Raw genomic sequence first — 27794 nt, forward strand, 5'->3', positions numbered from 1 at the left:
GAGAATGAGGATTGACTAAGAGCAGGTAGTTAAGGGATATTAGTTAAGGGATAATGACCAGTTAAATTACTAAATGGTGGTATGATGAGGGAGAATGAGGATTAAGAAGGAGTTGGTAGTTAAAAGATATAACCACCAATTAAATTAGTAAGTGGTGGTATAATGAGGGGGAATGGGGATTAAGTAGGAGTAGGTAGTTAAGGGATATAATAAGTTAAATTAGTAAGTGATGTTATGAGAAAGGAGAATGGGGATTAAGTAGGAGTAGGTGGTTAAGGGATATAACCAGCTAAATTAGTAAGTGGTGGTATGATGTAAGAGAATGAGGAATAAGTACAAATAGGTAGTTAAGGAATAAGAAATAAAAAAGAAAATGTGCATTAGCTCCATTCAGTAAACTGCTATATGCAAAGACCACTGTAACACCCCCCACTTTTAAATTAACAAAGAAAAATAAAGGCTTAATAGAGAACCCAACTTATGTTATATGCTATCTTAAAATACCTCTGCTTAGGCATGTTGTAAACTTTCATTTTCTGAATATACTCAGATTTGGTATTCCATATGATTAAGCCTCATTACAGACAGCACTATTAAATTATGATATAAGTAAAATCAAAATATATGTACAGTGCTTGCAGGAACTAATATTACAACCATTCAAAATTACATGCCATAATTTTCAAAATTATTAGTTCCAACAGTAGTTAGAGGTCACAAATCTGGAAAACATCCATCACATCATAATACAATATTCACCATTAATATTTGTGAAAAGCATTCAACTTCAACTTTGAATGTATTATACTGCTTTTAATTCTTCAGCAACAGTTAGCCCTGTTATATGAAAATTCAAATGGTAAAATAAACAGAACAATAACAAAGTCACAGATAGTGTCCAGACTCTAATTCAAGTTCAAATTCAAATTAGTGCCAAAAAATAAAGTAAGTGTTGTACCTATGCCTTGAATAAAGTCCAAGCCATCAGACAATGAAACACAAAAATGCTGAAAAGAAGCTACGACCCAGTTCAAGCTGCCATGAGAATAACAAATTATGTGAGCACTGCTACAATATTTCAACCTACTCATTGCACTTCCAATCAAGATCAAATCAGGTCCATTAAGCACCACAAAATTAAAAGTCAGCAGCAATTTAACAAGTAAGTGGGAATTAGCAACTACTCACTAGACAAAATCAGTTCCACCTCACTCCACAAATTAATGGTAATAAATTTCTCTCCTGTCAAATCAACATAACAAAGACCAGCAGATGGATAAGTCTAAGATAATGCCTCTGCAAATTTTAGAAAAAATCACTAAAAAAGTGGAGATGGTTTCTTTTTGTGTGAGATGGTCAGTAGAGTTACTGTGAGAGTCTTGAAATAGCATGCTTATGTACAAGGAATAGCAAACAGAGAGAAACCGTCTCCTTTTTTCTGACCACATCTATTGCTTTTTTTTAATTTGGGAAAATATACCTGAAAAGGCATAGTCGCTGTTTAGCTGGATCTCTGTTGGAAGACGATGCCTGGATTAACAAGAACAACTAAAGATATAAGCAATGGCCATATGTCATTAACACTACAGATGTTAAGAAGGACATTCTACATTTCTTTGTGGTTAAAAAAGGTACAGTTCCAAAAGATGGAATGTTCGAGGGCAACTTGGATGTGCGTTAGGAGTAATAATCCACCATGGAACTTTTTGTTTTAATATGAAATTACAAAGTATGTTAAGGAGTTTAATGTCCTAACTATCCTATGTGGCCCATCAGTTTAGAGCAGGATACTATGTGTATACTAATTATGGAAAAACAGAGGATATAATTTAGGGTACCACCATGCCACAACTAAGACATGCAGGACAGCAGGATACTATGTGTGTACTAAGTATGGAAAACCAGAGGATATAATGTAGTGTACCACAATGCCACAAATAAGGCATGAAGGGCAGCAGGATACTATGCGTGTACTAATTATGGAAAACCAGAGGATATAATGTAGTGTACCACCATGCCATAAATAAGACATGAAGGCAGCAGGATACTATGTGTGTACTAAGTATGGAAAACCAGAGGATACATTTTGTGTACCAACATGCCACAAATAAGACATAAAGGGCAGCAGGATACTATGTGTGTACTAATTATGAAAAAACAGAGGATATAATGTAGTGTACCACCATGCCACAAATAAGACATGAAGAGCAGCAGGATACTATGTGTGTACTAAATATGGAAAACCAGAGGATATAATGTAGTGTACCACCATGCCACAAATAAGACATGAAGGGCAGCAGGATACTATGTGTGTACTAATTATGGAAAACCAGAGGATATAATGTAGTGTACCACCATGCCACAAATAAGAGATGAAGGGCAGCAGGATACTATGTGTACTAATTATGGAAAACCAGAGGATACATTTTGTGTACCACTATGCTACAAATAAGACATGAAAAGCAGCAGGATACTATGTGTGTACTAATTATGGAAGATCAGAGGATATAATGTAATGTAGTGTACCACCATGCCACAAATATGACATGAAGGGCAGCAGGATACTATGTGTGCCATAATTATGAAACACCAGAGGATATAATGTAGTATACCACAATGCCACAAATAAGACATGAAGGGCAGCAGGATACTATGTGTGTACTAATTATGGAAAACCAGGGGATATAATATAGTGTACCACCATGCCACCAATAAGAAATGAAGGGCATCAGGATACTATTTGTGTACTAAGTATGAGTATGGAAAACTAGAGGATATAATGTAGTGTACCACCATGCCACAAATAAGACATGAAGGGCAGCAGGATACTATGTGTGTAGTAAGTATGGAAAACTAGAGGATATAATGTAGTGTACCACCATGCCACAAATAAGACATGAAGGGCAGCTGGATACTATGTGTGTACTAATTATGAAAAAACAGAGGATATAATGTAGTGTACCATCATGCCACAAATAAGACATGAAGGGCAGCAGGATACTATGTGTGTACTAATTATGGAAAACCAGAGGATATAATGTAGTGTACCACCATGACACAAATAAGACATTAAGGGCAGCAGGATACAATGTGTATACTAATTATGGAAAACAAGAGGATATAATGTAGTATACCACCATGCCACAAATAAGACATGAAGGGCAGCAAGATACTATGTGTGTACTAATTATGGAAAACCAGAGGATATAATGTAGTGTACCACCATGCCAAAAATAAGACATGAATGGCAGCAGGATACTATGTGTGTACTAATTATGGAAAACCAGAGGATATTTTATTTTATTTTATTTATTTTATTTCACATTTGTTGACCGGGAAAGTCCGACTGGATACATGTCCATTTTCAGCGGAGGCCCGGGGAGAAAAGCTCCACAGTGAATGAATATAATGCATTTAGATAATACATAGGACTCAGTAACAAAACAATACATAGAACTAAAGAACAAACAAAACAAATTAGTTTCCTATACTAGAAAATGGTACAAAGGAGATGTAGTAAAAAAATAAGTTGATCATAAACAATATCAGGGGTACAACATATTAATACTACTTCTAGCATGCTGATTCTCCATCTAGTCTAACCACTTCAGTTTAGATGAGAGAGAAAGAAGTAAGAGCGAGGGGGATGCATCTAGGGAAGTATCTATACTTGTGAGAGAGAGGATTAGTCAGGACTTGAGCATTGACAGAGCCAATATAACTTTAGATGTTGGTTTAACCTTTTTTTGAAAATGCATAGGGAGGAAGTGCAGGAAAGGCTGGGAGGAAGGGAGTTCCATATTTTGCCAATGGCATTGCTAAAAAGTGAGTCACCACCTACATTGTTAGCTTTGACTGTTTGAACTAGTAGCTTATTGGAGGAACGCAGACTACTGAGATTATTATAGGGCCTTATTAAGTTATTCAGCGCTGGGGTTTTGTCAGGTTGGTTCAGGATTTTAAATGCTTCCATGAGTTGGGTCTGCTGTAACAGGTTAGTGAGTTCTAGCCAGCCTAAGTTTCTTAGGTTAACACAGTGGTGTGTTCTATAGGGCATTCCTGTTGCAAATCTAGCAATCTGATTATAACAGCGTGTAAGTTTGTTTATTTCCACTGTTTTAAGATTAGTGAGTATAGGGGAGGCATACAGGAGGGTAGAGAGAAGATGTGAGCGGGCCATTGTCACTTTCGCTATTGGGGTTAGAAAAGATTTGATCCGGTATAGAGACCCAAGTTTTTTATTAACGGTTTTGATGGTCTGATTAATATGGATATCAAATCTAAGTCTGTTATCTATGGAAACTCCTAATAGTTTGGTATAGGAGTCTGGAGAGATGACAGTCCCATTTTTGGATTGGATAGAAAAGGATAGAGGAGTGGTCTTTTGAGTGGGTTGGAAGAGTAGTAATTTGGTTTTGTTTGGGTTAAGGATCAATTTACGTCCTAATAGCCAGTTCTCTACTGCCCTGAAACATGTTTGGGTTTTGGATAATAGGTTGTCAGGAGTAGTGTCAGCACAGACTAATGTCGAGTCATCTGCATATTGAATGCAGGTTGCTTCAGGGATGGCTTTATACAGGTCATTTATAAAAATAGTAAACAGAAGAGGCCCCAGTATGGATCCTTGGGGTACTCCTATAGTATTGGGTAGGAGGTTGGAAAGTTTAGTATGCCAAAGTACAGCTTGTTTCCTATCAGAGAGATAGCCATGAAACCAATCTAGAACTTGTTTGTCTAGTTGGAGATTTTCTAGTGTATGATGTAGTAGCTGGTGGTTCACCATATCGAAGGCCTTGATAAGTCAAGAAATAATGCTGAGGATATTTTTGTCATTTCGATTTTGATTGATAGTGTCGGTGAAAGAGAGAAGAGCAGTGGTTGTACTATGATGGGGTCTAAAACCATGTTGTGTGTCTGTTAGTAATTTGTTCATGGTAAGATATTGAAGGAGTTGTTTGTGTATACACTTCTCCATGATTTTGGCCAATGGTGACAGTATTGCTATGGGCCTATAATTTGATAGCTCAGTCGATAGTCCTCCTTTGTGGAGAGGGATAACATGGGATACTTTCCATATTGATGGGATTGTGGATTCTGCTATGGTTCTATTGATTAGTATTGAGATGGGAGTGCGCTATGACATCTGCTGCTATTTGTAAGTATTCCGCTGGGAGAAGGTCTGCAGAGAGAGTAGTTGGTTTTAGTTTCTTCAGTAAGGAACATATATATGCAGTAGGGACAGGTTGGAATTTAAAGGTCGTTTCTGACTTTAAGTTTTCAGTTTTAATGGAGTTGGTGGATGGTAGTTGGTTAGCTAAGGATTGTATAGTATCAGTAAAGAAATTGTTAAAGGAATTTGCTACGTCTTCAGGTGTTTTGTCACTTAGTGTCTTTGGGGTAGGGGTAGAGGATTTCCCTGGGTGGAGAAGATTATTTAATCCAGTCCAGAATTTTTGAGGGTTGTTTTGGTGTTTATTTTGGAGTTGGTAATAGTAATGTAGTATACCACCATGCCACAAATAAGACATGAAGGGCAGCAGGATACTATGTGTGTACTAATTATGGAAAACCAGAGGATATAATGTAGTGTACCACCATGCCATAAATAAGACATGAAGGGCAGCAGGATAATATGTGTGTACTAAGTATGGAAAACCAGAGGATACATTTTGTGTACCACCATGCCACAAATAAGACATGAAGGGCAGCAGGATACTATGTGTGTACTAGTTATGAAAAAGCAGAGGATATAATGTAGTGTACCACAATGCCACAAATAGAACATGAAGGGCAGCAGGATACTATGTGTGCCCTAAGCTTGGAAAACCAGAGGATATAATGTAGAGTACCACCTTGCCACAAATAAGACATGAAGAGCAGCAGGATGCTATGTGTGTACTAATTATGGAAAACCAGAGGATATAATGTAGTGTACCACCATGCCACGAATAAGACATGAAGGGCAGCAGGATACTATGTGTGTACTAATTATGGAAAACCAGAGGATATAATGTAGTTTACCACCATGCCACAAATAAGAGATGAAAGGCAGCAGGATACTATGTGTGTACTAATTATGGAAAACCAGAGGATACATTTTTTGTACCACCATGCCACAAATAAGACATGAAGGGCAGCAGGATACTATGTGTGTACTAATTATGGAAAACCAGAGGATATAATGTAGTGTAGTGTACCACCATGCCACAAATAAGACATGAAAGGCAGCAGGATAATATGTGTGGCCTAATTATGAAACAACAGAGGATATAATGTGGAATACCACAATGCCACAAATAAGAAATGAAGGGCAGCAGGATACTATGTGTGTCCTAAGTATGGAAAACCAGAAAATATAATGTAGTGTACCACCATGCCACAAATAAGAAATGAATGGCAGCAGGATACTATGTGTGTACTAATTATGGAAAACCAGAGGATATAATGTAGTGTACCACCATGCCACAAATAAGACATGAAGGGCAGCTGGATACTAGGTGTGTACTAATTATGAAAAAACAGAGGATATAATATAGTGTACCACCATGCCACAAATGAGACATGAAGGGCAGCAGGATACTATGTGTGTACTAATTATGGAAAACCAGAGGATACAATGTAGTGTACCACCATGCCACAAATAAGACAGGAACCGCAGCAGGATACTATTTGTGTACTAAGTATGAAAAACTAGAGGATATAATGTAGTGTACCACCATGCCACAAATAAGACATGAATGGCAGCAGGATATTATGTGTTTACTAAGTATGGAAAACTAGAGGATATAATGTAGTGTACCACCATGCCACAAATAAGACATGAAGGGCAGCAGGATATTATGTGTGTTATAATTATGGAAATCCAGAGGATATAATGTAGTGTACCACCATGCCACAAATAAGACATGAAGGGCAGCAGGATACTATGTGTGTACAAATTACGGAAAACCAGAGGATATAATGTAGTGTACCATCATGCCACAAATGAGACATGAAGGGTAGCAGGATACTATGTGTGTACTAATTATGGAAAACCAGAGGATATAATGTAGTGTACCACCATGCCACAAGTAAGACATGAAGGGCAGCAGGATACTATGTGTGTACTTATTATGGAAAACCAGAGGATATAATGTAGTGTACCACCATGCCACAAGTAAGACATGAAGGGCAGCAGGATATTATGTGTTTACTAAGTATGGAAAACTGGAGGATATAATGTAGTGTACCACCATGCCACAAGTAAGACATGAAGGGCAGCAGGATACTATGTGTGTACTAATTATGGAAAACCAGAGGATATAATGTAGTGTACCACCATGCCACAAATAAGACATGAAGGGCAGCAGGATACTATGTGTGTACTAATTATGGTAAACCATATATATATATATATATATATATATATAGAAGTATATTATAAAAGCAGACACTTGGTCGACAAATCTTTATTATGAAATACCATTTGAACTACACTGTTTAAAAAAATTTGGAGGCTAATGGATCCAAACTTGATCCCTTTCTGAGTATATGAATGGCAGTGTCTGTCTTCCATTCTTTTAAAATACGGCTCTCCATTATTGATATAATTACATATGTAATGAGAATGTTGGTTACGGGATTTTTTAGTGAAGGGATTCATGTAAACCCTTAGTCCCATATGCCTCAGTCTGTCTTTTCAGTCAGATGTTTTACGTACAAGTTCTATACACCTCATGACTGCATGGATACATTGAGCACCTAAATATAATGCTGTAAGTCCAATAATATGTTTCCCTATCTTGTGATAAAGGTCCAAAAGTATATTTTTAGCAGCACTGTTTGCTATTTCATGTATATAAGCATGCTATTTCAAGAGTCTCACAGTTTCCTAGTATAAAATGTAGTGACCATCTCACACATAGACCATCTCTTGGGTAAGTGCAGTGAGAAGCAAAAGTCGGCACATTGTATGCCTTTACTCTTATCAAGATGAATTATTTTATCAGCTTCTTTAAAACATTTATTTCTGAAGCAATTTTCACACACCTTTTTACAATTTCATATGACCCATAAATATTATAATTATGACGTCATTATTCCCAGACACCTTATCAAGTACAGCTAATTCAGCCATGGGTTTGAGTACCATACTAAAATGAAATGGCCTCCTTTTGTCATGACGAACATTGTTTTCTTTACCATTCCCATGTGGTACTCATTAGTATACTTAGTTCAGAATGGTCTTCCTATCCCGATATCACAACACCACCAATTTGGATCTTGGAATTCACTATTCAGTTTGAAGCCAGTCATGGTTTCGCAATATTTAAAAGCTTGCCCTACATGTTCCACACCATTCTGTGACTGTAACCCCATGTCCTGAATTTATTTACTGTGACTTCCACCATTTTGCTCAGTTCCACCAATTTTCTGTCTTCTACTATTTTGTTCAGTTCCACCCTTTTACTTTCTTCCACCATTTTGTTCAAATACCCACTTTTCCCAGTGCTTTTTTAGCTTGTTTTCATCAACTGCCTACTCACGTTATTTCTACTCATGTGATAGGGATGAAGAACGGTTCTCTGCCAGCAGATTCTACTGTCAACTTCCATTTTGTCATAACTGTGACTCAGTATTACATACATCCTGTTTTAAACATATATCCAATGGATATATCCTACCCAATTTTCCTATAAATATTAAATGACAACTGCTAGTTTCCTACTACTGCAACTAATTACCAGTTTCTATGCACCCCTTCTGCATGATGACCATCTCATTTATAAATTTGCAGAAACATGGCCACGTCTCATCAAGGTTCGCAAAAAGCAAAGGTCATCTTCTCTTTTCAAAAGGCCTAGTTTGTACAGGTACATTATGGTTTAGACACCTCTCTCTCCATTTTGTCAGTAGAAAAACTCATTGTAGAAACAGTTATTTTGTAACATTGTTTCCCTTATGTGTACTACATTATTTTCTGGTTTGAATTCTACAAGATCTTTGACAGCAACTTCCATATTGCTCTCTTGCTATCCATTTCACTGGCCATCACAGTCTTTGATGTCACCTCCATTGCATTGGATAATATAATTAGAGTTCTTCACCTAAGCATCAGTTAGTAGAATAAATAGTTTAACATCCAAGTTTCCAGGCAAAATAATTAGTCCCTCTAACTGCCAGAGACAAGTATCCATGGCTATTTTTCGTCAAGCTTGGGATGGCCATCTATTACATCACATAAATGTTTAAACCTGGATCAGATGGTCAGCACAATTCCCACTCATGGTACTGCTCTCCCTCTTTTTAGTGTTGGTCTGAGCCTGGTGTTAGTTATATTTAGGTGGGGGATGAAGTCCCCCATATGGGGTGTTTGGGGGATATAGCACCCAAAAATACAACAGGAACATGCTATTATATCAGAAAAATACAATCAGTAAAAGTCATGCACACAGAATGATTCCAATACTTATCCATTGTTTTTCATGTAAACAAAGCAGTGTGTCTATTTGTTTTTATGTCTATACAGTACATCAGCAGGAACTTTTAAGTAAATGTTTAATCTGACAGCAGGTGAGTCATACTTGCAACATACTGACAGATATGCATTAGCGGTATTAACATAGCTTTACCTGCTGCCTCACCTGCTAACTCTCTTAGCCTGTAAGATGAGAAAAGTGCAGTTCTCAAATTAATCAAAACAGATATAGAGATGATAGGTTTTTCTGCAATGGAGTTATAATTGTAGCTTCACATAGCCTTTCCTAAGAGTCAGAACCATTATTTCCAGGAAAAATAATTCCTGATAATTTTTATACACAATCAGAATCAGCCTGAAACTTCATAAAATAGCTCAAAAGTTCATTTTCTTATAAATGTTTGCAATTCAGAAAGGAGATTTATAAGGTTTGGTATGCCATCCCTATAGAAAAACAATCCCTTTCTGACAGAAATAACTTCACGTGTGTGAAAGTATTATTACCTTTGTTAATGTTTTGTTTGTCACAGAAATCAAAACACACTAAAATGTTAAGAAATTAGAGAGTTCTAGTTATGACTTCATGCAGACAGAGCTTTAAACCAAAATGAAACAGAACAGCTGAACGCAAAAGTACATTTTTTTTTAATTCAGTGTATAGTCTCTTTAAAAATCTACTTGTTTAAAGCTATATGTTTTATTGTTGTAGACACATTTTGTAAATGATGCCTTTATTTTTCAGTTTTAGTCAGAGGTGCTTGGCACATTTTTTACATCTATTTCTTGTGCAATACTGTTATGTTTGGCATACCTTTAAACTCCTTTGCTCAAGAATTCTGGACAAATCCAAATGTAATGAGGAGACAGAGGCCCAGACTGGAAAATTATAAATGTTACTCTGTGTGGAGTCTGCATGTCCTCCCCGTGGTCGAGTGGCATTTGAAAGACATGCGTGAATGGGCATGCATTCGTTGAAGGTTGGGCATCGGGCTGACACCTCGGCACCGTAAAAACCTACTGCCAATCATTAGTGGACCGGAGTTCCGTTGTGGCAACCCTTAACCGGGAAAAGCCAAAAGAAAAACAACAACTGTAATTCACTTAAAAAGTTAATACAAAAAAATGTAAATATCGACCTGCATTTTCTAAGCAGTAAAAAATATGAAACTTTAATCTATGGCTTTTATGATATCTATGATTTTTATTTACTGACTTTAATCTTCAGTAATTTATCACAAAACAATATGAGGGATAAATCAAAAAGGTGAGGCAAAATCATGAACATTATTCAGAAACTAATGCTGAGAAGAAGATGTACTGTCCTTGTATAGTTACCTATACTAAGGATTTGAACTGTGTAAGAAGATTGGGTCTACTACCGGAGATCGAAATTACACTATTTCGAAATCCGGTAGTAGATGCCCACTAACACGAAAGTGCACTTCACTGAAAGTGCACTTTCGCAAACACCACTAGAATGAATGGACAATGCCCTCCACTGTGGTACGGTAGTCGTGGACCTTAGGGTTAGGGCTTGGGTTAAGGATAGTGAATAGCCCTACAAGCTATACACTATCCTTAACCGAAGCCCTAACCATAAGGTCTGTGACTACTGCACCACAGTGGAGGACATAGGTCTGTGACTACTGCACCGTGGAGGACATACAATTTCCTCAACTGTGGTGCAGTAGTCATGGACCTTAGGGTTAAGGCTTGGGTTAAAGATAGTGGGTAGCCCTACAAGCTATCCACTATCCTTAACCCAAGCCCTAACCTTAAGGTCCATGACTACCTCACCACAGTGGAAGACATAGGTCTGTGACTATTGCACCGTGGAGAACATACAATTTCCTCCACTATGGTGAGGTAGTCATGGACCTTAGGATTAAGGCTTGGGTTAAGGACAGTAGGTAGCCCTACTAGCTATCCACTATCCTTAATCCAAGCCCTAACCCTAAGGTTTGTAACCATTCGCTCAAGTGGTGTTTGCGAAAGTGCACTTTCGGTGAAGTGCACTTTCGCATTAGTGGGCATCTAATACCATATTTCGAAATACTGTAATTTTGATCTCCGGTAGTAGACCTATATATATATATATATATATATATATTGAGAGAGAGAGAGAAAGGGAGTGAGTGAGAAATATATATTTCTATATACCTATACAAACACACACACACATATATATCTCTGTCTCTCTCTCTCTCTCTCTTCATATATATATATATATATATATATATATATATATATATATATATATAGATAGATATAGATATATATATATATATTGGGGTACATATTGTTTTTTCTAAACTCAACTTATCTAAAATCATCTTATCTGAACTTAACTTATCTAAATCAGCAAAACTCAAAAAGAAAAACATAACAAATGTTTTTGTGCAGTGTAAAATGACTTTTTCTACTGGTATGAGTTTTCTTACAGATGTATCATTAATATTGCAGTTTGCCTAATCACAGTGTGCTGGATTGTGTGAGTTGGGGGTGCACTTCCAGGGCTTTTCCTTTTCTTCTACTGTAGTGTGATTTTGGAGTTGTTATATATAAGTTATGGAAGTGGGGGACAGGGACCCCCCCCCCACATGCGAGTGCAGGGGTGCTTGCATCTTTGCAAAAATAGTTTGTTCTTTTTTTTTTATTATTTATTTTTTAGTTTTGCTGGTTTCTATAAATTGAGCTTAGTTAAGCTGATTTTTGCTATCTTGAGTTTAGACAAGATGACATTCAATAAAAAGTCATGCATATATATATATATATATATATATATATATATATATATATATATATATATATATATTTATTTATGTGTGTGTAAAACAAGTGGTAAGGGGATAGAAAAGGTGCTCAGAAATCAAAATGCATGTCAATCAAAAGGGAACTTCCAGTAATTGATAAATAATTCAAGGTGAACCTTTAAAATCAAAATGGAACACAAACAAATAAGCAGATCGTAATTTTAATTATACCAGGATTTTTCAATACTATATTAACAGATATTAAATCCGCACTTAACCAACTAACTTGGTGCTATGTACTGATCACCTGATAACAAAGAATCAATCAAATTACATCACAAAATTAATTCACAATTTCACTAAATTCATGTAATAAAACAGCCAAGTTCATGATGATCATCAATTTAAGTGTTTGGTTCTGCAAGTTATAGAACCAACAATTTGAAAAGGTGATCTTGATAATAAAACTGAATGCAAACAGTATGAATAGTTAACTAGAATGAACACTATTACATATTCAGGATTAAATGAAATGTGCCCTTTAAAATCTATTTTAAAATAATGAGGATTGTACCACTGACCTAGATAATTAGTCTAGAGTGCTTTAATATTTGATAAACATTGTTGAACATGAAAACTTGTATATATTCATTGTTTTATTAAAACCTTCTTCATCATGAACTTGATTGTTTTATTAATTTATATATTTATTTGACCAGTTTTGTTTATAAGCCACTGGGAGGCTAATGACAATAGCGGGCTGTTTTACGCCAAACCATGCTTATCAAAGGTGAGAATCAAACCCTGTACTTTGTGTCTCTAAGGTAGACATTTTAACCACTATGCCAACTCCCAAGCCTTATATCTAAGAACTCTGATGTTTGATCTTCTTTACATTTACCATCTGCATATCTTTCAGTGAGTCTAATACTCTTAGACTTTTTAAAATCATGTTTTAAAACTATTTTATGTATTATTTTAGAGCTGTTTCTGTTTAATTTATATCTCTTTTTTTAAGAAATCCACACTTCATCAGCCTGTTGCCCTAATTTGTGTTTTACTTTAGCTCACGTTTCTGCTTATTAAAACTACTACTCAGTCTCTTTGAAGTTAAACCCAAGTAGTTCATAAGTTCATAAGTTCATGGGGTCATAAATTCATACTTGGCTGTTGATCCAGTAGCCCGTTTGTAGTTCTAGCCAATGATTCCACAAAGACACCTACCAAGGCACACTTGGGGGGCATTGCTGGTCCAAACAAGATGGATGCCTAACCTAGTTCCCCATATATAAGCTGTACATATTTGTATAGTGAAGTGACAATCATTCATCCACCCCTAAAGTTCACCATACAGCATGACTGTGATGAGAGGTAGGCCTCTAGATCAGGAAGAGTTGATGGAGAAATTTAAAAAGTCTCTTGCCGATGAGAAGTTTCTGATCAGGTTTGAACAGCTCTCCATAGTTGTCTCCAAGGTGGAGGGCTATTATGCCTTAGCTGTAATTAAAGAGATGAAAATGGAGCAATTTGAGAGTGAAGTGGAAGCCCTTCAAAGGAACTTAAAATGTTAAAAGAAGCCAACACCTCCAAAACACTAGATGTTTGTTTGCTGAAGGGTGATATCTAAACTCACATACTGGATGATCTCAAAAATCATTTTCACTGAATTAACATGCAAGTCATGAGAGTTCCTGATTCTGTTCTAGATAGAGAGTTGAGGCCGTTCTCTGATTATCATCTTAACAGGGTAACTTGTCCTTCTGGTCATCTCAACTTAGAGGATGCATACAGTCAAACTGTGGAAAAGAATGCAGGCCTATACAATAGCTATATGCATGTGCCCGCAGTCTTGCATTTGACAATGGCCATGGACTGGTTACTTCAGCACAGCCATAAGCACAGGAGGAGTCCTGGGGAAAGCATCCCAAACACTTTGAGGAGAACTACTCCCAACAACTATATGTAGTGAGGAAGGTTGTGCTTCCTTATAGGAGAGACTTGATGGACTGTGAATATAGAGTATAATTAATGTATAATTAATGTATAATTAATGTACTCAGCTATATTTGTAGCAAAGAAAGGGAGGAGACAAAGCACTTTTAGATGATGAAAGGGAAGTTATCCATTTTATATTAGGTGTAAGCAACTTGCCATGTTGGAGGATGCCACTGACAAGGGAAACTGAACAGATAAGGAAATGGAGTCCAACATGACCTGATGGAAGCTGTAGTGACCTGGCTCACTTCAAATGCCAGGGTCTCAAAAGAAAAAACCCTCAAGGGCTAAAAAAGAATCCTCTTCTCAAACAGACTGTGGTGACCAGAACAAATGATGTTTTTGCTCCACAACTTGCTAAGAATCATAAATCTCAAGAAAATCATTTAGCCATGAACGTAATTTGAAAAGGAACAGTGCAGAAGGATCAAGAAGAGAACACTTGGAGACTTCAAGTAAATAGGATCCCTGCAGTTGATGTAAATCTGTTAATTTTAGTACTCCTCCTGAAAAAGCAAAGCAAGTTTATCTATTGGGAAGATATGGCCAGAAATCTTTTCTAGACCATTATGCTCAGATGATGAATATTGTGGGAACTGTAATGAATTTACTAAGTTAGACAATAGTGTGGCTGATGGCTAAAATGCATGTGAGACTTTTAACAAAAAGTATCAAATCCATATACAATAAAAGTACACACATATAGATAGATAGATACACACACACACACACACACACACACACACACACTCACACGTGCGCGCATGCGCGCACACAGACACACACACACACACACACACACACACACACACACATACACACACACACACACACACACACACACACACTTTTTTCATTTTAATGCCAAAGGGAATTACAATAAGGCTTTCGTTTTTTGTAATGCTTTACTCTTTGTTTCTGCACAGTAATGGGTGTGGCTTTATTATCTTAGTTAACCCTGTTTTTTTTTGTGAGTGTGATATGCCAGGTTGCTAAACTAGGTTGAGGGTTATATTTGACATTTTTCTATTATTTAAGCAATACTGGATAAGAATGTTAATGAGCAGCATTTGCTCTTACATTGCATTTATTACTTTGTGTTTTATGGTTGTAGGTCTTTTCCTATATCCTGTGTCCCTGTGTTATTAAGCTTATAATAAGTATTTGACAGTTTTTGCACAGTGTAGGTCTCTACCCTTCTGTGAGACCAACCAATGCAGGTAGACAGATGGAGAAGGTACGTTTGGTGACTTCCCTTCAGTTGGACTCATTTTAGTATTTAGTTACTTGCTATGTGTGGAAAGGATGTGGGTGGCAATTTTGGGGAATATGCAAGATATCAGCTTTCCTTTAGCTGTCCTGGAGGAGAAGATGAGGAATTTCAGTTCAATTAAATAGTTCTAATACCCACCATCGGGTCTTTAACTAAGCATTGGTACCCTTCCTTTATTAAAGAGATAATGCTTAGCCAAGGGGATGTCCCTCAATATTTCTCACAAGGCGGGGAAGGGGTCTCAGAGACATATGGATGGCTTTGGAAACCACAAAACCTTTTGGTTAATGAAGGGCCTAATGAACATGTAAAACTCATGCTGTGGAATGTAAGGGGAAGTAATAATCCAAACAGACAATCTAGGATACAATCAAGAATCAGGAGGGAGGGAGCATAAATAATATGCCTAGAAGAGACAAAAGTTTAAAGTGAGAAATCTCATAAATTTAAAATTTAAAACAACTACTCATGTTTCATAGCTCTTTAAATGTAACCATTCAATGGGTCTGTGGGACCAGTACCAGAGGATTCTAAATATGGGAAGGAACAGTCATGAAGGAGGAATTATGCCCCCAATGTTGATGATGAATTTTTAGATCTGTGGCAGGAATTTACTGATTATACTAAATTTAGCATTTTGGTGGGATATTTTACTCTAGTACTCAGTGAACATAAAGGCAGACATGGGCAAGAAGGAATAGCTTAAACCAATCAGTGTTAAAAAGTGGTTAACTGAATTTGAATGGTTGGACACATGGAGGACATTTTACTCCAAATCTACCACTCCTGCCTCTTTTAGGAACTTAGCCCAACATGCTAGTAGGATTGATATCATATTCATTACAGCTCACTTCCAGCATAAGATTCGTAGTCTGACTATCCATGAGATTATGTTACCTGATCATGTTCCTGTTACTCTGTTAATAAACATTTATAAGAAGAAGAATAAATAGAGTTAGAAACTGGAGATGAGCTCACCTTTGATGGAATAATGGCAAAGACAAAAAGCATCTTCAGCATATAATAGCAGACGTTTTTACCAAAAATCCTAAGCTGGATGTCTTCTCAGGTGGGTTGCAGTTGGAAGGATGCAAGGTAGTCATACACAAAGACATATTGGAGAGACAGAGACCGAGAAAGAACATGAGAGGGTTACAGAAAGGAGACAGATGAAGTGCTCAAGGTAAGAAACAATGAATTAAAAGAAGTAATGGGGGCTCCTAACTATTCAAAAGCTCTAGAAATGAGGTTAAGCATAAAAATTAAAATGCTGCAGCTAACAAAAGCTGAAGCTAGGCTGAGGAGTAGGAGACAATACTGGTGGGTGAAACAAGAAGGTAACTCCAAATGTACTGCCTGATTGTTTTATACAGTGGCAAGCAAGAACCTTTATAACCTAGGGTTACTACCTCATAGAAGATCACTGTTTCAGGCGTTTTGCAAGTTCTATAAGTTTCTGTACAGACTTTGCACATGATATATTCACCCGAAGCTTTCTGGCTCTCATCAACTGACAGAGAAGCCCTCAGCAAACCAGTTACCTGTTCTGAGATTACGTATCCTGGCACCTGAGAGAAAACGAACCATTCCATGGCCTTTGTTCAGCCTGCTGAGTGAAACATTTGCATGTCTAACTATGGCGTCACCTATAATAAGGATTTTGCCACTTGAACTAGGCTGGTCTTGCTGCCTTCAGGAATTCTGTGTACTAGTTATATGACCCCTGTTAGTGTTTGTATTTCCTATAGTGTTAAAGTAAGCTATATGTTGGGTAGGAGCTTTTGATGCTGAGTTTTCTGTGCAGAAGGTAAGTTTAAGGATTCAGGCTAATGCCAAGTCTTCAGAGTCCTAGGAGGCTTTGATAAAGATTTTTTAACATTATCATAAAACAGCTTAGAATTTGTAATCTGTGGATGCTGCATAAGTGTGGGTGGGGGTTGGGCAGTGTTAAGCTCATTGCATGTAGCTAGCTGAGACAGAGATGCTTCCAGTTAAGCACATATAGCTCTCAGAGACAGAGCCTTCTGGGCCTAGCAGGATACTGGTATCACTGAGCCTGAGACAGTTTATTCACTGCCTCAGGATTCCATGTGCACAGAGAGGGGATTTGTATACTGACTCCCCAAGATAACCAGAGCTGCTAGGTTAAAAGTAAATGAAGATCTACAGAGAGGTGGTGAAATATTTGAGCCATGAAAGTTAGTTTGATTTTATGTTCAGTGTAAGCCTGTGCACCTCAGCACAAGCAGTTTAGACAAAGTGGAAATGCATAAGTTACCCATTGATGTTATACGAAAGTACTAATTCTGTGGTATAAGAACAAATTATTTTTACTTGCACTTATTATTCTCAATGGAAATACTACTTCCATGGAGCTACACTCAACACAACTCCACACAGTAAATACAACATGAGAAAAGAGCCAATACAAAATTGGTAAATCTAAAATACTGCAAACCACTGGGACCAGTAGCAAGTCATCTAATTTTCACTTAGATCAAATCACAAACTGTGTAAATGACCTGAGATGTACCTCTCTGGACTATATGCAAAGAGACATTATGAAGCTGTCAGACTATGTGTCTCAGGTTGAAATGAGCCTGGCATTGAGCAGCATATTACCATCACCGAGGAGGATACAATGATACAATGTATCACTGAGGATGATGTCACAGTGCACTGAGCAACATATTACCCTCACTGAGGATGATACAATGATACAAAGTATCACTGAGGATGATGTCACAATGCATTGAGCAGCATATTACCATCACCGAGGATGATACAATGATACAGTGATACAATGTATCACTGAGGATGATACAATGACACAATGTATCACTGAGGATGATACCAGCAGCATATTACCATCACCAAGGATGATGCCACAATATGTGCAAAAGATGATCAATTTTTAACAATTGGCTGTATTTCTGGTTTCATTCTAAAAGGATCCAGTATTTGTCAGCTTGGGAGGACATGGTAAATAGACCACATTGCTTTGCCATGGAAGGTCTGCATCTGTCCCCTCTAGGCTTTAGAATACTGGCTAAAACTTTATCCACCCCCACAGTGCCTTTTTTAGACAATGACAAATTGACAAACCTATCGACACTGCAAAATCAATTCAATAGAACCTCAAGGTGTTATTGCTCAATGCTAGGGTCCTAAATAAAAAATACACTCCCTTCAAGCCCTCCTCACGCTCGAGAATATAGACCTCTCTGCAGTTACTGAGATATGGTTTAAAGAAGCTGAGAATACCCCAGGAGTGCAAGGCTTCACTATCTTCCACACTTTTAGACTAGTAGATGCACAGACAAGGGCTAAAGGTGGAGGTGTCACAATACACATCAGTAACAAGCATACTAGACCTCCTACTCAGAAATATGGGAGAACATTGTACTCCCCCAATGTCTCATCCTCACTGGTAAGGTCTGACCATAAAGCTCTCACCTTCGAAAACAAAATCAACTTCATAACCCCAGTAAAACCACCAATAGTTAGGGATTATTCCAAGTCAAATTTCCTTTATTAAGTGATGGTTTGTCAAAATTCATTGCCTCTCCAAATCCCAAGTACATACCAGCCAATGCTGAATTGCTCTCAGAAACTCTGTACAACCATATTAATGGCTGCATAGAGGCTGCTGTACCTTCCAAAAGTAGGTCCAGAACTAGCTCCAGAAACAAACCACCCTGGTGGCATCCCAAATTAAACAGGATATACAACAAAAGGAAAAATATAAGGCAAAAATTAGGAAGGGTAATTCCCATAAAGATAAAAACTGTCTCTCTTATCAAGCTAAATGAGCAACTAAGAATGCTAATTAGGTCAAACACTGTCAACTTTGAGGTTAAGATAGCCATCCAGGCAAAAGGATAACAATAAGGCCCTTTTCAGCCATGTCAGAAACCTCAAAGACAGCACACAGCAATGTGCTAAACTACTAGTTAATGGTACCACATTTACCAACCCTGGCAATATAGCGACTGTGTTAGCAGACAAATTCAATTCCAACTTTACCCCCGTTTTCACCCAACCATCCTCCAAGAAATACCTTCAGATATAATCCCTCCAATGATAACTAGGAATATGTACTGTCTGTGCTTGCTAAAGCCAAGAACACAGCCTCAATGAGCTCTGATAACATCCCAGGATGCCTCCTGAACAGCCTAAAATATGACTAATAAGGACCACTGGAGTCACCATTTAACTATACTATAGTCTTAAAACAGGCTTTGTGCAACTAGAATGGAGGACTGCGACAGTCATCCCCCTTCATAAGAGAGGACCGTCAACAGATCCTGGAAACTACAGAGCCACTGGTTTGGCTAGTTTTGTTTGTAAAGCCATGGAAGGAATTATGGAAATGATCAATAAGGACATAGGAAACCTAATAGACACTGGGTCCGTCCCAGTTTGGCTTTATAAAGGAACGTCGTATTTACTAAACCTGGTGGGCTTCTTTGAGAAGGTCACTAAGGATGAGGGGAAAGTGGTGCAAACTGCCCACCTAGATCTGGCTAAGCATTTCATAAAATATCCCACTTGGGCATTGTCAATAAACTTATGGAACTATGGATAAACTCTTTTATAACACTCTGAATAGCTAGCTGGCTCACAGATAGGACCCAGGGGGTAAGGTCACCTATACAAAGAGGCCAGTGACCTGTGAAGTTCCTCGGGTCTCTGTGTTGTGCCCATTCCTACTTGGAACCTATTTTGTGGAGGTCAAAACCAATGTCAAAGGCCTCTTGCTGGCCAAGTTCACAGATGATTGAAAACTGGGAGCAGTCATTAAATATACCAAGATGAGAACACCTTTCAGGAAAGTCTATAACAGACAAACATTTAGTGCCAAACCATGGCTTAAAACTCAGTACCAAGAAATGCATTATAGTACCATTTATAAAGTTGTTCACCCTGGGTAACTACATTATTAATAAAACACCCCTAAATGTTGACTCACTAGTCAGGGATATGGGAACCCATGTTAATAGTAACCTAGTTTTGGACCAACATGTGTCCAAGGAAGTAAGAAAATTCTTATATGTTGTTCCACTTATAAGTAAGGGCACAGCATCTAGGTCCAGAGATGTCATTGTACCACTGTGCTTAGCCCTTACCAGGCCCATCATACAGTATAATGCCCCCTTTGATATGTACCTGAGCAGGCACATGCAGTAACTGGAATATCCATAAAGGTTCCTTACAGAAAGAATACAGCAAGTAAACACAACACCCTACACTGATCATCTCAAAGCCCTCTTTCTTTACTCTGTATCATACAGACTCCTGACAGGTGATCTTTGTCTGGTGTACAAGGACTCCCTGGACCCTGGTTTGAAGAACCTTTTGCACATCCACAAAACAAACAGCATCACAACTACTAGATCAAAATTGTGTTTGCAACATTAATAGGACAGGTTGGAGAGACAGAAACGTTTAACAGAGAATTCACATTCTCTGGACAGGCTCTCCATCCATGTGAAACCAAGATCCTCCCTAACTCTATGTAGGGGCAACTTGGACCAGTGGATGAGTAATCCAAAATTCACTCCTGGTCTGGTGCCTGTCTGTGATGGACAGAGGCAGTCAATAAATCACCACATATATAAATCAAATTTGTGGGACACATTTGTACAGCTAGGCTTATAAGGACTTTAGTGGTTGGTAGTCTACTATTACACCTATGAGCCTATACAGCTATCCCTAAGGAAACCATTTCTGTTATATCTTGCACGTGAAGACTGCTGATTGGCTGCTGGCCAGGACAGGTGTGTGAATTTGGGAAATTTCAAGGATTTATAGTTATGGCCTACTAGCCACACTGTATCACCGATGTTAAAGTCCCACATCAGACAGAATGCATTTTTTTGCTTTTTTGGTTTTCTTAAAGTCTCAAAGGGAAGCATTATTATGACACAGCTTCATTTAATGATGGCATTGGTTTCTGTTTTTTTGCATAGTTGTTCATAAACTACTGGGGTGTCTGCAGTAGAGCCTACAGTATGCATAACACATACCATAGAAAGCAATCTGCCAAAACTCTTGCAATAAGAGCAGTTTGTCAGTGCAGATCACAGTGCAATAACTGAAATTTTGCTAAAAAATAGTTAATTGATAACTGCACTCGGAAGAAACAGAGAACCGCCAAAGGTTTGGTGACTATGTTTGCTAAGGTAAATGCTGGCTCATAGAGTTTTATGATTTTCAGAAGTTTGTCACAGAATTGTCTGACTACTTTTAATATTCCCTATTGAGATATCACAGAGAATTAAGCTTCATACTGTAGCCATAGATTTGATTTCCCTGGGTTCCATTTAACTACTGTGTGAGTCTGAGAAAGTAACTTAATCACAAAGTGTTCCTAGGTCAGCCATGTAAAAAAGTTCTTGTTCCTAGTGTGTTAAGCCAGTTACTAAATAAAGTGAAACAATACCGTTCTTCTGTTAATGAATTTTCATGAATAAAAGTGTTGAACTGTATTCATTTTTGAAAAGTTTACATTTTGCACAACAAATATGAGATTTCTATTTGGGTCTGTAAATGATCATTTTACCCTGCATATGAAAACTGACATCTGCTAGATTTGAACAAGGGAGTGTAACACCAATAGTTTATACCCATATGTGGAAGTGTTCAGTGTCATCTTCATTATTCAAAAAGTATTATCTTTCACATGCAAATGAAGTCATTAAAGATCATGGCCATGTTATGAGTTAACGACCAAAATGGTAAAACGTGCTAAAGCTATGAAAGTATCTTAATATTAACTGTACATCCAATATTTTGGAATGTGTCAGATGTTTGCTACCAAAATTACCTGTCTTAAGAGTTTAGAAATGTATTACCAGAGTCCTCAGTCACTCCCAAACCCTTATTTTTGTCAGTTAGTGGCAACTCATACTTCTTGACCAAAATGGCAAAAAGATTTGTCTTTTCATTTTTAATTTTTGTTTTACTTTTTTAGAAAATGGACTTAGGAAAGTATCAGACAAAGGGGAAACCTGCTGAAAAGTGAGAGTTCCTACTTATGACAGAAAATATATGTGCTAACAGAAAACCTGCTTCATTTATGCACCATTCTTTCACTCATCGACTGGATACCCAGACTGTTTGTTTTCATTAAACAAAAAGAGCCAGTTAAGTTCTTGATTCAATTCTCCATCTACAAATTAAACATGCCGACCCACAACTTAACACAGGGATGGTGAACCTTTTGGGTTTGATGTGTCAAAAGCTCCTGGCACAAAATAATTCAGTGCACTTCACATGAGCAACGAATGCAAAAGCATTGTCTTTGGTAATTTGGGTGTTGGTGATTGCTGGCGTATCACCCAAAACATTGTGGCATGTGTCACGTTTGACACGTGTGTCAAAAGTTCACCATCAGACTGTTTGTTTTCATTAAATAAAAAGAACCAGTTAAGTTCTTGATTCAAATCTCCATCTACAAATTAAACATGCCGATCCACACCTTTACACAGGGATGGTGAACCTTTTGGGTTTGACATGTCAAAAGCTCCTGGCACAAAATAATTCAGTGCACTTCACATGAGCAACAAATGCAAAAGCAGTGTCTTTGGTAATTTGGGTGTTGGTGATCACTGGTGTGTCACCCAAAACATCATGACATGTGTCACCTTTGACACGCACATCATAGGTTCACCATCACTGCCTTAACATAAGGTTGTTTCCTCTGGCTTCTGTTTATACAACAAGAAAAAAATGGAAAGAAAAGCATATCCAGCATTCAGTTACCACCTTGTCCACAAAAGATAAAGTTTATAAAACTCTCAGAAGCAATGTATAGCAGAGAGGTAAATACAAACTCGTAATGTCTTTTCCCTGCTCTAGCTTACTTCCTGCTGCCCTTTCCTCCACATCTCACTTGTTGCTGCCTTGTCCCTATACTCCTTACTTGCCTTCTGGACCTTAATTCTTGCTGCCATTTCACTCTGTCTCTTAATTCCTGTTGCTTTTTCACTGCATACCTTACTTACTCCTGCATCTCCCCTGTATACTTTCTGCTTCAGTTTCCCTCTACACCTTACACACGGCTGCCTTTCCATTGTCCACTTTACTTCCTGCTGAATTTTCACTGTGTGCCTCACTCCAGCCTCTCACCAGTACACATTACTTCCTTCTTTTTTTATATTCTGCTGTCTTTTCCATGTGTACTTTGCTTCCTGCAGTATGTTTAATGCACACTTTACAGCTTTATGTTGGTAAAATGCATGGTAAATGACAGCAGGAAGTTAGGTGCACAGACGATATGCAACAGGAAGTACAGTAGACTCCCTCTTATCCGGCCTCTCTTTAACCGGCCTCCTCTTTAACCAGCCATGAAATTTCTGCCATAGCCATAGCAAAAGACAACAGAGAAGAACAACACTTCCACCTTCTCTGGGATAAATAATGACAGATATTTGAGTTTTAGACCTTATATTTTTTAGAAAAATGCATACTAGTACAAATCTTGTAATTCTAGCTGATTTATAACCTATAAATATTATTTTGCATGCTTTTTTCTGATTAACCAGTGATTTGTTTATTCAGCCCAAGGTCTGGTCCCAGCAAGACTGGATAAGAGGGAGTCTACTGTATGGTGTAGGGGAAAAGAATATTTTTCCATATGCGCCCTACTTCTTGCTGCCTTTTATCTGTACACCTTACTTTCTACTGTCAGTTCCCTGGATACCTTCCTTTCTTCTGCCATTTCCTTGTACACCATACTTAATTTTGCCTTTTACCTATGTATCTTACTACCTGCTTCCTTGTCCTTGTGCAACTTCCTGCTGCATTTTATCTGTGTACTTTACTTCCTGCTGCCTTTAACCTGTACACCTTACTTTCATCTGCCATGTTTTTGTACTCCGTACTTCATGCTGCCTTTTCCTCATGTGCCAGCCTGTTGATTTTACCTCAGTTTAAGACAAGTTGTTTGTCCTCTAAGCAGAAAAGGACCTAATGAGATGCTGAAGGACTTCATATTTTAAGATGCTGATTTGAAAGCTGGATTCATATATACATATATATATATATATGTATATATGTATATATTTTTTATATATATATGTGTGTGTATGTATGTAGATATATATATATATATATATATATATATATATATATATATATATATATATATATATATACATACATACACACACGCACAGTTGACTCTTCATAAACACATTTTCTACCTCTGTGAGTCCATAATTATAGAAAAAAACAGTACCCTTAAAAATCACTTTTAATGATTATACAGAATATGTCACTTATGGCAGAAGAATCATCTTATATGAAAAATGCATATATATATATATATATATATATATATATATATATATATACATAGATAGATAGATATTGACATTTATTGAATGGGAAAGTCCATTGGGCCTGAGACCCATTTTCAGTGGAGGCCCATGGAGAAAAGCACCAAGTTACATGAAAATCATTACATGAATTTGTAAGGAAACAATTACTTTTAAAGCAAGTGAAATAATGCAGAAAACTATCTAAACAGCACATATCTTGTAAAAAGGCACAACACAGTAACAATGGAATATTAGCATGTAGGAAAAGTAACACAAATACTAACAATACAGCTCAAATAAAACAAGAATGTTTAACAATACAGCTCAAATTAAACAGAAATATTTAGCAATACAGCTCAAATTAAACAGAAATATTTAGCAATACAGCTCAAATTAAACAGAAATATTTAACAATACAGCTAAACAGTTAGAAATACTTAATACAGCTCAAGTTAAACAGTTAGAAATATTTAACAATAGAGCTCAAATTAAACAGAAATATTTAACAATACAGCTCAAATTAAAACAGTTAGAAATATTTAATACAGCTAAACAGAAATATTTAACAATACAGCTCAAATTAAACAGAAATATTTAACAATATAGCTAAACAGAAATATTTAACAATACAGCTAAACAGAAATATTTAACAATACAGCTCAAATTAAACAGAAATATTTAACAATACAGCTAAACAGTCAAAAATATTTAATGGTAGAGCTCAAATTATACAGTTAGAAATATTTAACAATACAGCTCATTTTTATGGGAGGGGGGTAGGAAAAGGGAAAGGTAAGTGTAGTGAGAAGGTAGAATTACAGAGTTAAACTTAAAGGTAGGACATGTATAGTTAGAATCTTATAGTTAGGTGGTGGGAATATATATATTATAGGTGACATGTATTTAATGGTAGTATTAAAAGTAGAAAGTGACAGAAGAGAAAGTGTGTTAAAATTGCTGTATAGATGTGTGGACTAGGATACTAAAGATTGGGGATAACTCATATAGTGTAACAGTATTACATATACATAAGTATATTTGCTATGTGAAACAGTTTTGCTAGATTAAGGAGGCTGCGGATATGTGTTGCATGTCCAGCTGGGGTTATCAGTGAGATGTTGGTTTAGTTTTCTTTTAAAAGAGATTATTTTGTCTAATTCTATAGCTGATGATCCTAATTTGAAACAAGGATAAAATAAGAATACAGCTGCCTATTTTCTAACTATAATAAAACCCTTCTGTGGTGGATATTATTGGAGAACAGAATACCATCCAATGACAATAAGGTCTTTCTCGAGTGTCATACCTCAGATCCTGCATGGATAGTCTGTTTCCCAGACAGGCTCACCCTGTCATGTATTACTATTTCTTGACTGTAGAGTATCATCTGTACTCTAGTTATAAAATTAATTCTGATCTGGCTGAACGTGGTTGTTCTTATCACTGTTACTATACTCTGATTGGCTTCTAGGTTTGCTTCCTACCTTGTACTGAGTGGAGGATGTCCCTGTACAAACATCATGCCTTTGGGCTTCAGATACGGAGGCGATCCAGGCTCCATCCTAGCCCTTATGCATCACAAAGTCATAAGTACTCTCCTGTTTCTATTTCGCTTGTCGTAAGCCATCACTGTCCACTATTATACGCAGCAGGATTCAGGATGTAGGGAACTTCATTGGGTTAGGACTACAGCACATTGTGGTGTGTGCTAAGACAAAACACAAGCAAAGAAAGAGAAAATACTTCAGGAGTTGCAGCCACTGATGCATTAATCAGCTGTAAAATGTAGAATATAAAAAGGCTACTCAGTCTTAATATTCAGTATTCCTCACAGAGTGCTCTGAAAAAACTTTAAAGTACATTAAATGAATGTACATGCTAAGGGGAAATACCCATACTAGGTTATTTAGTTGTTGGTTTATTTTTATTTTACTTAGCTCATAGATGTATTGAACCACAAGGTTTTTTAGCCATAACCTCTTTAAAATAAATAATAAAAATGAATACAAAATGTTTAAATTATATATACAGTATAATAAGTAGGCAGTGACCAGTAGTAAAGAGATAAAGAAAACCCACAAACACAATCGTTTCATAACTATAACCCACATCTCCCTCCTGACTTTAGGAAGCGATGTTGTTTTACAAGTATTTACCTTACCTTTTGAATACTACTTAGGGAATTCTGACATTAGTATGATTATTTGCAGTATAATTATATTTCAGCATAATTATTTTAATGACGTACATTTTGTTTTAAAAAATGACAGTAAATAAAAAGGTGTTGATTTAGTACAACCTTCTGGTATCTGTACTTATGTAAGCTGTGCTGTATCTAATATTACTTACGGAGCAGCAGTCTGTCAGCCATTTCTGCTTTTTTTCTGTACTAAAATAACGTAATAAAACATCATTTTTAAGAGTTTTCCTCTTCTAGCATTAGCAAAAAAATCCTTTCATGCAGAAAGAAGTGCTGATAAAAAGTAGTCCTGAGCTTATGAGTGCCATATGGTCTGTGTATCTGTTTATGTATGTACGTATTTATTTATTAACCAGGGAGAAAACATAGATTCACAGGTATGTATTTTAGGTTCTGTCTAGAAAAAAAAGCACACACAAAAAATATGTAAATGATAAAATAAATTACACTGCTAAACACTTACATCGGCAATAATAATAAGGGAAGATAGCTGCATTGAAAAATGTAGGAAGAAAAAAAAACCACAAAACCAGACAATGAAAGCACGATGAAAGAAATAAAGCAGACTAGAGAAAAGCAGAATTTATTTATTTAGTAATGTTTGTTTACCGGCATTGAAAGCAACCCTTTTTTAGAGGAGGCTTGGAGAGAAAATCTCCAGGTAACTTGAGTATAAAGATAACAATCATATATTCAATAGTATATGACAATACCACCAGACACATATACATACAAGAACAGTTTGAAATCTGCGCGGTATTGATACTTAGAGTGTATATAAAGTAACAAT

The 27794-nt window shown here is 36.9% G+C and overlaps 1 protein-coding gene across 1 annotated transcript in view; it reads right to left on the reverse strand.

Annotated features, from left to right (window-relative positions):
- The window catches only part of LOC122788856 (transmembrane protein 150A-like), a 738717-nt gene that overhangs the window by 481154 nt on the left and 229769 nt on the right, over window positions 1–27794 (reverse strand). The gene's annotated exons all lie outside the window — the stretch shown is intronic.

Source organism: Protopterus annectens, chromosome 14.part0, assembly GCF_019279795.1.
Source record: "Protopterus annectens isolate FY-2018-M chromosome 14.part0, PAN1.0, whole genome shotgun sequence".
NCBI lineage: Eukaryota > Metazoa > Chordata > Ceratodontiformes > Protopteridae > Protopterus > Protopterus annectens.